This window comes from Rhincodon typus, chromosome 28 (genome assembly GCF_021869965.1).
Source record: "Rhincodon typus isolate 14 chromosome 28, sRhiTyp1.1, whole genome shotgun sequence".
NCBI classification, from domain to species: domain Eukaryota; kingdom Metazoa; phylum Chordata; class Chondrichthyes; order Orectolobiformes; family Rhincodontidae; genus Rhincodon; species Rhincodon typus.
In genome coordinates this window covers 42,058,394-42,072,596 of record NC_063359.1, presented here as the reverse complement: position 1 = coordinate 42,072,596, position 14,203 = coordinate 42,058,394, and the positions used below count along the sequence as shown (strand labels likewise).

General features: G+C 48.4%; 1 long non-coding RNA gene across 3 annotated transcripts in view; it reads right to left on the bottom strand.

The window, feature by feature from the left end:
• Positions 1–14,203, bottom strand: part of LOC125486353 — a 78,486-nt gene that overhangs the window by 62,094 nt on the left and 2,189 nt on the right. The gene's annotated exons all lie outside the window — the stretch shown is intronic.

Genomic DNA, 14,203 nt, shown 5'->3' with positions numbered 1-14,203 from the left:
ATGGAGAGAGCGGTCCCTCCGGAAAGCAGATAAAAGTGGCGAGGGAAATATATCCTTGGTGGTGGGGTCAGATTGCAGGTGGCGGAAGTGGCAGGGAATGATACATGGAATCAAGAGGTTAATGGGGTGATACATGAGGACAAGGGGGATTCTGTCTTTGTTTTTATTGCGGGGAGTGGGTGTGAGGGCTGAGGTGTGGGAAACGCAAGAGATGTGGTCGAGGATGTTTTCAACCACTGAGGGGGGGAAATTGCCGTCGTTGAAAAACGAGGACATCTGGGATGTCCGGGAGTGGAACGTCTCATCTTGGGAGCAGATGCAGCAGTGGCGGAGGAATTGGGAGTAGGGGATAGCATTCTTCCACATTAAACAGATGTTCACTTGCACATCTGCTAATGCGGTCTATTGTATCCGTTGTTCCCAATGTGGCCTCCTCTACATTGGTGAGACCAAGAGGAGACTCGGAGACTGCTTTGTAGAGTGCCCGCGCTCTGTTCGCGACAAACAACAACACTTTCCAGTTGCGAACTACTTCAACTCCCCCTCCCATTCCCTCTCCCTGGACGACATGTCCATCCTGGGCCTCCTCCAGTGTCACAACGATGTCACCCAGAAACTGGAGGAACAGCACCTCATATTCCGCCCTGGAAAACTACAATCCAATGATTTCAATGTAGGCTCGAGTGCCTTCTGAAATAATGTAGTAAGCCAGTCTGTTGTACTAAACTGCTACAAAGCCCAGAAAAGACAGACTATGCAGCATCAATTTAGGCAACAAAAATGACAATTGGAAACCCAGCATTGTCAACATTGCAAAGTTCTGTTTACCATCACCTGGGAACTTGTTTCAAAATTGGGAGAGTTATCCCATAGATTAGTCAAACAACAGGCTGGTTTAGTCATATTTATGGAATCGTAGTTTATCGATTAATGTCCCAGAATTTTCATTACAATCCCACCAGAGGTCTTGGCATACAATCGGGAGAGAGTTGCCCTGGGAGTCCTTCAACATTGATTCTGGACCTCATGAAGTCTCATCAGCAAAGAAACATCCTGCTGATTACCACCAACAGTACTCCTAGCTTCAAGTTAAACACCATCAGAAGAAGCACTGATGTTCACAAGCGCACAAATGTAATGCCTGTTGCGGAGTACAACAATGTCCATCATCAACAGTGTCTTGATAGCACCATAATTGATTGATTGAGTTGGCCAAATCCAGACATGGCTGTTAGACCGAGTTTGCAGCAGTTGGTGAGGGAACCAACAAAAGGGAAATATCTGGTTGACATCATCCTCACAAACATAACTATCACAGAGGTATCTGTCTATGACAGTACTGTAGAAGTCACTAATGCACTCTTTTTGTGTAAAGCAAGTCCCATCATCACAATGAGAATGCCCTTCTTGGTACTGTGTGGCACTCTTTTAGTACTTGGGCAGGCCCCTGAGACAGAGGGTGACTTTCATCCATTCCACAGTTGGGTCCTGAAGTGGTTAAATTGTCTAAATTTACAGTGTTTGCAGAAGTGGTTTGAAGGTATGCTTGGGTTTTGTATGTTCCTTCTGTTGTTTATGCTTGGCCTCCATTTAGGCCTGTTGAAGATGTTAAAAGTTGTTGGCACCTTTTGCAGACATATTTCTTTCCAGGTTATTTGGTTTTGGGGTTAGAAATTCTCATGAGTCAGTGGGGATAATGCATTTTTCAGGGAGGCTTGAGGTGGGAGGAGTGGATAAATGGGAGTACAGGTTAGGGAGGCGGGTACGAGCTGGGCTGGTTTTGGGATGCAGTCGGTGGAGGGGAGATTTTGAAGGTTGTGAAGTCCACATTGATACCATTGGGCTGCAGGGTTCCCAAGCGAAATATGATGTGCTGTTCCTGCAGCTTTCGGGTGGCATCGTTGTGGCAATGCAGGAGGCCCAGGATGGACATGTCGTCCAAGGCGTGGGAGGGGGAGTTGAAATGGTTCTCGACTGGGAGGTGCAGTCGTTTGTTGCAAACCGATTGTAGGTTTTGCACAAAGCGGTCCCCAAGCTTCTGCTTAGTTTCCCCGATGTAGAGGAGGCCACAACAGGAACAGCGGAACCAGTATACCACATCGGCAGATGTGCAGGTGAACATCTGTTTGATGTGGAAAGTCTTCTTGGGGCCTGGGATGGGGGTGAGGGGGGAGATGTAAGAGCAGGTGTAGCACTTCCTGCGGTTGCAGGGAAAAGTGCCCGGTGTGGTGGGGCTGGAGGGGAGTGTGGAGCGGACAAGAGAGTCACGTAGAGAGTGGTCCCTCCGGAAAGCAGATAAGGGTGGGGAGGGAAAAATGTCTTTGTTAGTGGGGTTGGATTGCAGATGGCGGAAGTGTTGGAGGATGATGCGTTGGATCTGGAGGTTGGTGGAGTGGTACGTGAGGACAAGGGGGATTCTGTTTTGGTTGTTATTGCTGGGAGGGGGTGAGGGATGAGTTGCGGGAAATGCGGGAGACACGGTCGAGGGCATTTTCGACCACTGTGGAGGGGAAGTTGCGGTCCTTGAAAAACGAGGACATCTGGGATGTCCGGGAGTGGAATGCCTCAGCTCAGGAGCAGATGTGGCAGAGGCAAAGGAATTGGGAATAGGAAATGGCCTTTTTGCTGGAAGGTGGGTGAGAGGAGGTGTACTCTAGGTAGCTGTGGGAGTCGGTAGGCTTGAAATGGATATTGGTTTCCAGGTGGTTGCCAGAGATGGAAACAGAGAGATCCAGGAAGGAGAGAGAGGTATCAGAGATGGTCCAGGTGAACTTAAGGTTGGGGTGGAAGGTGTTGGTGAAGTGGATAAACTGTTCGAGCTCCTCGTGGGAGCACGAGGCGGCGCCGATACAGTCATCGATGTAACGCAGGAAGAGGTGGGGGATAGGGCCAGTGTAGCTATGGAAGAGGGATTGTTCCACGTAACCTACAAAGAGGCAGGCATAGCTTGGGCCCATGCGGGTACCCATGGCCGCCCCCTTTGTCTGTAGGAAGAAGGAGGAATTGAAGGAGAAATTGTTAGGGATGAGGACGAGTTCAGCTAAGCAGATGAGGGTGTCAGTGGAGGGGGACTGGTCGGGCCTGCAGGACAAGAAGAAGTGGAGGGCCTTTAGGCCATCTGCATGGGGAATGCAAGTGTATAGGGACTGGATGTCCATGGTAAAGATGAGGTGTTGGGGACCAGGGAATTGAAAGTTTTGGAGGAGATGGAGGGAGTGGGTAGTGTCATTGACATAGGTGGGGAGTTCCTGGACCAAGGGGGAGAAGATGGAGTCGAGATAAGTGGAGATGAGTTCGGTGGGGCAGGAGCAGGCGGAGACAATGGGTCGAACAGGGCAGTCAGATTTGTGGATTTTGGGAAGGAGATAGAAATGGTGTGGGGTTGGGGAACGATCAGGTTGGAGACAGTGGGTGGGAGGTCACCTGAGGTGATGAGGTTTGGGAGATGATGTTTTGGTGGTTGAGGGTGGGGTCATGATCAAGGAGATGGTAGATGGAGGTGTCGGAGAGTTGGCGCCTGGCCTCGGCGATGTAGAGGTCAAAATCCACAAACCTGACTGCCCTGGTCGATCCATTGTCTCCGCCTGCTCCTGCCCCACCGAACTCATCTCCACTTATCTCGACTCCATCTTCTCCCCCTTGGTCCAGGAACTCAACACCTATGTCAGTGACACCATACACGCCCTCTATCTCCTCCAAAACGTCCGATTCCCTGGTCCCTAACACCTCATCTTTACCATGGACGTCCAGTCCCTATACACTTGCATTCCCCATGCAGATGGCCTAAAGGCCCTCCGCTGCTTCTTGTCCTGCAGGCCCGACCAGTCCCCCTCTACTGACACCCTCATCCGCTTAGCTGAACTCGTCCTCACCCTTAACAACTTCTCCTCCTTCAATTCCTCCCACTTCCTACAGACAAAGAGGGTGGCCATGGGTACCCGCATGGGCCCAAGCTATGCCTGCCTCTTTGTAGGTTACGTGGAACAATCCCTCTTCCGTAGCTACACTGGCCCTATCCCCCACCTCTTCCTGCGTTACATCGATGACTGTATCGGCGCCGCCTCGTGCTCCCACGAGGAGCTCGAACAGTTTATCCACTTCACCAACACCTTCCACCCCAACCTTAAGTTCACCTGGACCATCTCTGATATCTCTCTCTCCTTCCTGGACCTCTCTATTTCCATCTCTGGCAACCACCTGGAAACCAATATCCATTTCAAGCCTACTGACTCCCACAGCTACCTAGAGTACACCTCCTCCCACCCACCTTCCTGCAAAAAGGCCATCCCCTATTCCCAATTCCTTCGCCTCCGCCGTATCTGCTCCCGAGATAAGGCATTCCACTCCCGGACATCCCAGATGTCCTCGTTTTTCAAGGACCGCAACTTCCCCTCCACAGTGGTCGAAAACGCCCTCGACTGTGTCTGTCGTATTTCTTGCAACTCATCCCTCACACCCCCTCCCCGCAATAACAACCAAAACAGAATCCCCCTTGTCCTCACGTACCACCCCACCAACCTTCAGATCCAACCCATCATCCTCCGACACTTCCGCCACCTGCAATCCGACCCCACTAACAAAGACATTTTTCCCTCCCCACCCTTATCTGCTTTCCGGAGGGATCACTCTCTCCGTGACTCCCTTGTCCGCTCCACACTCCCCACCACACCCGGCAATTTTCCCTGCAACCGCAGAAAATGCTACATCTGCCCCTACACCTCCCCCCTCACCCCCATCCCAGGCCCTAAGAAGACCTTCCACATCAAACAGATGTTCACCTGCACATCTGCTAATGTGCTATACTGTATCTACTGTTCCCATTGTGGCCTCCTTTACATCGGGGAAACCAAATGGATGCTTGGGGACCGCTTTGTGGAAAACCTACAATCGGTTTGCAACAAACGACTGCACCTTCCAGTCACAAACCATTTCAATTCCCCCTCCCACTCCTTGAACGACATGTCCATCCTGGGCCTCCTGCAGTGCCACAACGATGCCACCCAAAGGTTGCAGGGACAGCATCTTATATTTCGCTTGGGAAACATGCACCTAATGGTATCAATGTGGATTTCACAACTTTCAAAATCTCCCCTCCCCCGACTGCATCCCAAAACCAGCCCAGCTCGTACCCGCCTCCCTAACCTGTACTCCCATTTATCCACTCCTCCCACCTCAAGCCCCACCCCCATCTCCTCCCTACTCGCCTCATCCTGCCTCCTTTACCTGTCTGTCCTCCCGGGACCGACCTATCCCCTCCCTAACCCACCTTTACTGGCTCCAACCCCACCTCCTTGACCTGTCTGTCACCTCTCCACCTATCTTCACCTTTATCCATCTTCTATCCGCCTCCCCCTTTCTCCCTATTTATTTCAGAGTCCCCTTCCCCTCCCCCATTTCTGAAGGGTCGAGACCTGAAACATCAGCTTTCCTGCTCCTCTGATGCTGTTTGGCCTGCTGTGTTCATCCAGATCCATACCTTGTCATCTCAGACTCCAGCATCAGCAGTTCCTACTATCGTTGACCTTTAAACCTTGCCCCTTGCACCTTAAACCCATGGTCCCTGGTAACTGACACTTCCACCCTGGGAAAAAGCTTCTGACTGTCCAGTCTGTCCATGCCCTTCATAATCTTGTAGACCTCTGTCAGGTCCCCCCTCAACCTCTGTCTATACAATGAGAACAACCCAAGTTTCTCCAGCCTCTCCTCATAGCTGATGCCCTCCATACCAGGCAACATCCTGGTAAATCTTTTCTGTGCCCTCTCCAAAGCCGCCACATCCTTCTGGTAGTGTGGCGACCAGCATTGAACGCAATATTCCAAATGCGGCCTAACTAAGGTTCTATAAAGCTGCAACATTACCTGCCAACTTTTTAACTCAATGCCCCAGCCGATGAAGGCAAGCATGCCATATGCCTTGTTGACTACCTTTTCCACCTGCATTGCCACTCTCAGTGACCTGTGTACCTGTACACCCAGATCCCTCTGCCTATCAGTACGCTTAAGGGGTCTGCCATTTACTGTATATTTTCCATCTGGATTAGACCTTCCAAAATGCATTACCTCACATTTTTCTGGATTAAACTCCATCTGCCATCTCTCTGCCCAAGTCACCAACCGATTTATATCCTGCTGTATCCTTTGACGGTCCTCATCACTATCTGCAATGCCACCAACCTTTGTGAAATCGGCAAACTTACTAATCAGACCAGTCACATTCTCCTCCAAATCACTCATATATATTATAAACAGCAAAGATCCCAACACTGATCCCTGAGGAACGCCACTAGTCACAGCCCTCCATTCAGAAACACACCCTTCCACTGCTACCCTCTGTCTTCTATGACCGAGCCAGTTATTTTTATCCATATTGCAAGCTCACCTCTGACCCCGTGTGACTTTACCTTCTGCATCAGCCTGCCATGAGGCACCTTGTCAAAGGCCTTACTGAAGTCCATGTAGACAACATCAACTGCCCTACCCTCATCGATCATCTTCGTCACTTCCACAAAAAACCGCACCAAGTTAGAGAGATATGACCTCCCCTTCACAAAACCATGTTGCCTCTCGCTAATACGCCCATTGATTCCCAGGTGGGAATAAATCCTGTCTCAAAGAATCCTCTCCAATAATTTCCCTACCACTGATGTAAGGCTCACAGGACTGGGGTAATTAGCTGGATTATCCTTGCCACCTTCCTTAAAGGATCAACATTGGCTATTCTCCAATCCTCTGGGACCTCCCCTGTAGCCAGTGAGGATACAAAGATTTCCCTCAAGGCCCCAGCAATTTCCTCCCTTGCCTCTCTCCGTATTATGGGGTATATCCCATCAGGCCCGGGGAGTTGTCTACCTTAATGTTTTTCAAGGCCCCCAATACCTCCTCCCTTTTGATCTCAACATGACTCAAACTATTTACTCACCCTTCCCCAGACTCATCATCCAAGTCCTTCTCTATGGTGAATACTGACACAAACTTCTCCTTTAATACCTTGCCCATTTCCTGTGGCTCCATACATAAATTCCCTTCCCTGTCCTTGAATGGGCCAACCCTCTGCCTTGCTACCTCTCACTCATTTATATATGTATAAAAAGCCTCGGGATTTTCCTTAATCCTGTTGGCCAATGACTTTTCATGACTCCGTTTAGCCCTCCTGACTCCTTGCTTAAGTTTGGAACATGGAACATGGAATAGTACAGCACAGGCCCTTCAACCCACAATGTTGTGCCAAACTTTTACCCTAATCCTAAGGTCTATCTAACCTCCACCCCTACCTTATACTATCATCCATATGCCTAGCTAATAGCTGCTTAAATGCCCCTAATGAGTTCGACTCCACTACCCTCTTCAGCAATGCATTCCACGCCCTGACAACTCTGAGTAAAGAACCTACCTCTGATGTCTCCCCTACATCTACCTCCACTCACTTTTAAACAATTCCCCCTCATAATAGCTACCTCCACCCTAGGAGAAAGTCTCTGGCTGTCCACTCTATCTATACCTCTGATCATTTTGTACACCTCCATCAAATCACCTCTCATCCTTCGTCTTTCTAAAGAGAAAAGCCCTCGCTCTCTCAACCTTTCCTCGTAAGACCTTCCCTCCATTCCAGGCAACATCCTGGTAAATCTCCTCTGCAACCTTTTCCAACGCTTCCACATCTTTCCTGTAATGAGACAACCAGAACTGGACACAATACTCCAGATGTGGCCGAACCAGGCTTTTGTATAGCTGGAGCATAACTTTACGGCTCTTGAACTCCATCACTCTACTAATGAAAGCTAACACACCATACGCCTTCTTCACAACTCTATCCACCTGGGTGGCAGCTTTCAGGGAACTGTGGACATGAACGTCGAGATCCCTCTTCTCCTGCACATTGCCAAGAATCTTTCCCTGTATTCTGCTTTCAAATTTGTCCTTCCAGAATGAATCACCTCACACTTTTCAGGGTTAAAGTCCATCTGCCATTTCTCAGCTCAGCTCTGCATCCTATCAATGCCCCTTTGTAACCTAGAACAGCCCTCCGCACTGTCCACAACTTGACCCACCTTCGTATCATCCGCGAACTTACTAATCCACCCTTCCACTCCTACATCCAAATCATTTACAAAAATCACAAGGAGTAGAGGACCCAGAACAGATCCTTGTGGTACACGACTCGTAACTGAGAACCATGTTGAATATTTTCCGTCCACTACCACCCTTTGTCTTCTAAGGGTCAGCCAATTCTGAATCCAATCTGCCACATTTCCCCCTATCCCATGCCTCCTTACCTTCTGAATGAGCCTACCACGGGGAACCTTATCAAACACCTTACTTAAATCCATGTATACCACATCCACTGCTCTACCTTCATCCACATGTTTGGTCACCTCTTCAAAGAATTCAATAATATTTGTGAGGCATGATCTACCCCTCACAAATCCATGCTGACTATCACGAATCAAACTGTGCCTTTCCAAGTGATCACAAATCCTATCTTTCAGAGCCCTTTCCAATAATTTGCCAACCACTAACATAAGATTAACTGGTCTATAATTTCTGGGGTTATCCCTATTCCCCCTTTTGAACAAGAGAATGACATTTGTCTGTCTCCAATCTTCCGGCACTATACCCGTGGTCAGTGAGAATGAAAAGATCATCTCCAAAAGCCCTGCGATCTCTTCCCTCACTTCCCATAGAATCCTTGGATAAATCCCTTCAGGACTTATCTATCTTCAAGTTCCTCAAAATTCCTAGTACATCTTCCTTACTAACGTTGACCTTGTCTAGTCTACCAGCCTGTTTCACACTGTTTCTTTTGACTTGCTTTGTATTCCACCCTTGCTTCATTTGTTCCCAGCCTTCTAGCCTTGATAAATGCTTCCTTTTTCTTTTTGATTAGGTTCACAATATCTCTTGTTATCCAAGGTTCCCTAAACTTACTATACTTATCCTTCATCCTTACAGGAACATGCCGGTCCTGAGTTCTGAGCAACTTAGACTTGAAAGCCTCCCACTTACCATATGTTGATTTGCCCTCAAACATCTACGTCCGGTCTATGTTCTTCAGTTCCTGCCTAATATTGTTGTAATTAGACTTCCCCCAATTTAGCACCTTCACCTGACAACTACACCTATCTTTATCCATCAGTACATTAAAGCTTACTGAATTGTGATCACTGTTCCTGAGCTGCTCCCCTACTGAGACATTGACCACCTGGCCAGGCTTATTCCCCAATACTAGGTCCAGTACAGCTCCTTTCCTAGTTGGACTATCTACATACTGTTTCAAGAAGCCCTCCTGTATGGTCCTTACACACTCTGCCCTATGCGAGCCCCAAGCACTAAGTGAGTCCCAGTCAATATATGGGAAGTTAAAATCATCAACAACCCTGTTACTTTTACATCTTGCCAAAATCTACCTATATGTCTGTTCTTCTATCTCCCGCTGGCTGTTGGGAGGCCAATAGTAAACCCCAAACATTGTGATTGCACCCTTCTGTTCCTGAGCTCTACCCATATTTCCTCACTGTGTGAGCCATCTGAGGTGTCCTCCCGCAGTACAGCTGTGATATTCTCCTTAACAAGTAGTGCAATTCCCCCACCACTTTTACACCTTCCCCCCCACTATCATTCCTGAAACATCTGTATCCTGGAACTTTAAGCTGCCAATCCTGTTCCTCCCTTAGCCAAGTCTCTATAATAGCAACAACATCATCATTCCAAGTATTAATCCAAGCTCTAAGTTCATCTGCTTTACCTGTTACACTTCTTGCATTGAAACAGATGCATTCAGTTCACCAAACCCGCTTTGAGCAAACACACCCTGCCTGCTCTTCCTCTGAGTCTTACTGGTCCTATTCTCTAGTTCCCTTTCAGTCAATTCACCTTTGCATTAGTTCCCACCCCATGGCCAAGCTAGTTTAAATCCTCCCGAGTGACACCAGCAAACCTCCCAGCCAAAATATTTGTGTCCCTCCAGTTTAGATGCAACTTGTCCTTAGATGCAACCTGCCCTGCCCTGGAAGAGATCTCGATGGTCCAGATATCAGAAACCCTCCCTCCTACACCATCTGTTTAGCCACGTGTTGAGCTGTATTATCCTCCTATTTCTAGCCCCACTGGCACGTGGCACAGGGAGTAATCCAAAGATTACAACCTTGGAGGACCTGCATTTTAACTTTCTACCTAACTCCCTGATCTTCTGCTGCAGGATCACACCACTCATCCTACCTATGTTGTTAGTACCAATATGTACCACAACCTCTGGCTGCTCACCCTCTCCCTTCAGACTGCTTTCTGCCTGTTCAGAGACATCCTGGGCCTTGGCACCAGGGAGGCAACACACCATCCTGGATAACAAGGTGTAGAGCTGGATGAACACAGCAGGCCAGGCAGCATCATAGGAGCAGTCTCTTTTACATCCACAGAAGCGCCTATCTGTACCCCTAACTATAGAGTCCCCTATAACTACTGCTGTATGTCCTTCCCTTAAGAACAGAGCTAGCTGTGGTGCCACCAGTCTGGCTGCTGCTGCTGTTACCCCCTGTTAGGTCATCCCCCGCCACCCTCCCCAACAGTATCTAAAGTGATATACTTGTTAGAGAGGGGGACGACCACAGGGGGATTCCTGCACTGGCTACCTGCCCTTTCTAGCGATTTCCCCCATCTACCTGCCTGCACCTTGGGTGTCACCACATCTCTAAAACTCCTGGCTATGATGCTTTCCACCACACTCATGCTCCTAAGGGCATCTAATTGCCGCTCCAACCTATCCATGCAGTCTGTGAGGAGCTGCAATTGGGTGCACTTCCTGCAAATGTAGTCATCCAAGATGCTGGAAGTGTCATGGATCTCCCACATCTCACAAGTGAAGCACTTAACTCTACTGACTGACATTTCTATCCCCAATCAAGCTGTTTAAGAAAATGTATTACTTACCACTGCAAATACGCGAGGTAGGTCTTCCTTCACTTATCTTCCCTAGATGCTCCCTGGATATCTCCCTTTCCCCATACTTCTCATCCTCACAGTGGTGTCTGTGTGCCTTTTTTAGGTTAGAGGAGGGGGTACGGAGGGAAACACTAAGGAACTGTTTGGGGTTGAACTGTCACATGAGAGCAGTCCCTCCACAAACCACCTTCTGAAAGCAGTGACTGCACTGATGCAGATCTTCCCCACATCAACCAATCAGCGTCACCACTCTGCTGCACTCTTCAAGGGTGGGAGTCAGAGGTTGGGAATCAGAGTGTGCGAAAGAGAGGGGCAGAAGCAGTGGACGAGAATTAGAGGATGCGAAACAGTGTTTCTCATCCTCCCTTTCTGCACCAGAGGATGGGAAGCAGAAGGGTGAGGGACAGAGGGGTGAAGGACACCTTCCTGGGAAGGTGGGACCTGTACAGGAAGGACGGATTGCACCTGAACTGGAGGGGCACCAATACCCTGTGTGGGGGGTTTGCTAGAGGTCTTCGGGAGGATTTAAACTAGTTTGGCAGGGAGATGGGAACCGGAGCTACAGATCAGAGGATGGGGTAGCCAGTGTACAGGCAGATAGAGCATGCAGAGAATCTGTGAGGAAGTATAGACAGTGACAGGGCAAAGTTGCAGTCAGTGTGATGGGTTGAGGTATGTCGATTTTAAGTGTCAGGAATAAGGGTGATGAACTGAGAGCATGGATCAGTACTTGGAACTACGATGTTGTGGCCATTATGGAGACTTGGATAACACGGGGGCAGGAATGGTTGTTGAATGTTCCAGGGTATAGATGTTTCAAAAGAAATAGGGGGGGAGGTAAAAGAGGTGGGGGAGTTGTGTTGCTAATCAGGGATGGTATCACAGCTGCAGAAAGGGAGGTCATGGAGAAGGGTTTCTCCACTGAGTCAGTATGGGTGGAAGTCAGAAACAGGACAGGAGCAGTCACTTCATTGGGAGTTCTCTATAGAACCCCCCCAATACCAACAGAGACACTGAGGAACAGATTGGGAGGCAGATTTTGGAAAGGTGCAGAAGTAATAGGGTTGTTGTCATGGGTGACTTCAACTTCCCAAATATAGGCTGGAACCTCCTAAGTGCAAGTAGTTTGGATGGAGCAGATTTTGTCAGATGTGTCCAGGAAGGATTTCTGACTCAATATGTAGATAGGCCGGATAGAGGGGAGGCCATATTGGATTTGGTGCTTGGCAATGAACCAGGCCAGGTGTCAGATCTCTCCGTGGGAGAGCATTTCAGTGATAGTGATCACAACTCCCTGACCTTTACTATAGCCATGGAGAGGGATAGGAGCAGACGGTATGGGAAAGTATTTAATTGGGGGAGGGGGAATTACAATGCTATTAGGCAAGAACTGCAGAGCATAAATTGGGAACAGGTGTTCTCAGGGAAATGCACGACAGAAATGTGGAGGTTGTTTAGGGAGCAGTTGCTACAAGTACTGGATAGGTTTGTCCCACTGAAGCAAGGAAAGGATGGTAAGGTGAAGGAACCTTGGATGACAAGACATGTGGAACATCTAGTCAAGAGGAAGAAGGAAGTTTATTAAAGGTTAAGGATTGGACAGGGCTCTAGAGGTGTACAAGGTAGCCAGGAAGGAAGTGAAGAATTGACTTAGGAGAGCTAGAACGGGGTATGAGAAAATCTTGGCTGGTAGGATCAAGGAAAACCCCAAGATGTTCTATGCTTATGTGAGGAACAAAAGGATGGCCAGAGTGAGGGTTGGGCCGATCAGGGATAGTTGAGGGAATTTGTGCCTGGAGTCAGAGGAGGTAGGAGAGGTCCATAATGAATACTTTTCTTCACTATTCACCAGTGAGAGGGACCTTGACGTTTGTGAGGACAGCATGGATCAGGCAGATATGCTCGAACAGGTTGATGTTAGGAAGGAGGATGTGCTAGAAATTTTGAAAAACATGAGGATAGATTAGTCTCTGGGCCAGATGGGATATACCCAAGCTTGCTATGGGAAGCGAGGGAAGAGATTGCTGCCCCTTTGGCGATGATCTTTGCTTCTTCACTGTCCACTGGAGTAGTATGAGATGATTGGAGGGTGGCAAATGACATTCCCTTGTTCAAGAAAGGGAATAGGGATAATCCTGGGAATTACAGACCGGTCAGTCTTACTTCTGCGGTGGGCAAATTATTGGAGAGGATTCTGAGCGATAGTATTTATGATTATTTGGAAAAGCACAGTTTGATTAGAAATAGTCTGTATGGATTTGTGAGGGGCAGGTCATGCCTCACAAGCCTTATTGAATTCTTTGAGGATGTGACAAAACACATTTGTAGAGCAGTGGATGTGGTGTATATGGATGTTAGCAAATCATTTGATAAGGTTCCCCATAGTAGGCTCATTCAGAAAGTAAGGAAGCACGAGGTTCAGGCAAATTTGGCTGTCTGGATATAAAGCTGGCCATCCAATAGAAGACAGAGGGCGGTAGTAGATGGAAGGTATTCAGCCTGGAGCTCGGTGACCAGTGGTGTTCCGCAGTGATCTGTTCTGGGACCTCTGCTCTTTGTGATCTTTAGAAATGACTTGGATGAGGAAGTGGAAGGGTGGGTTAGTAAGTTTGCTGATGACAGGAAGGTTGGTGGAGTTGTGGATAGCATGGAGGGCTGTTGTAGGTTGCAACAGGACATTGACAGGTTGCAGAGCTGGGCAAAGAAGTGGCAGATGGAATTCAACCCAGAAAAGTGTGAAGTGATTCATTTTGGAAGGTCGAATTTGAATGCAGAATACAGGGTTAATGGCAGGATTTTCAGCAGTGTGGAGGAACAGCGGGATATTGGGGTCCATGTCCATAGATCCCTCAAAGTTGCTAGCCAAGTTGATAGAGTTGTAAGGAAGGCGTACGGTGTGTTGGCTTCCATCAGCAGGGGAATTCAATTCAAAAGCCACGAGGTTTTGCTGCAGCTCTATAAAACCCTGGTTAGACCACATTTGGAATATTGTGTTCAGTTCTGGTCACCTCATTATAGGAAGGATGTGGAAGCTTTAGAAAGGGTGCAGAGGAGAATTACCAAGATGCTGCCTGGAATGGAGGGCAGGTCTTATGAGGAAAGGTTGAGGGAGCTAGGGCTTTTCTCATTGGAGCGAAGAAGGACGAGAGGTGACTTGATAGCGTTGTACAAGCTGATGAGAGGCAGAGATAGAGTGGATAGCCAGAGACTTTTTCCCAGGGCGGAAATGACTACTACGAGGGGGCATAATTTTAAGGTGATTGGAGGA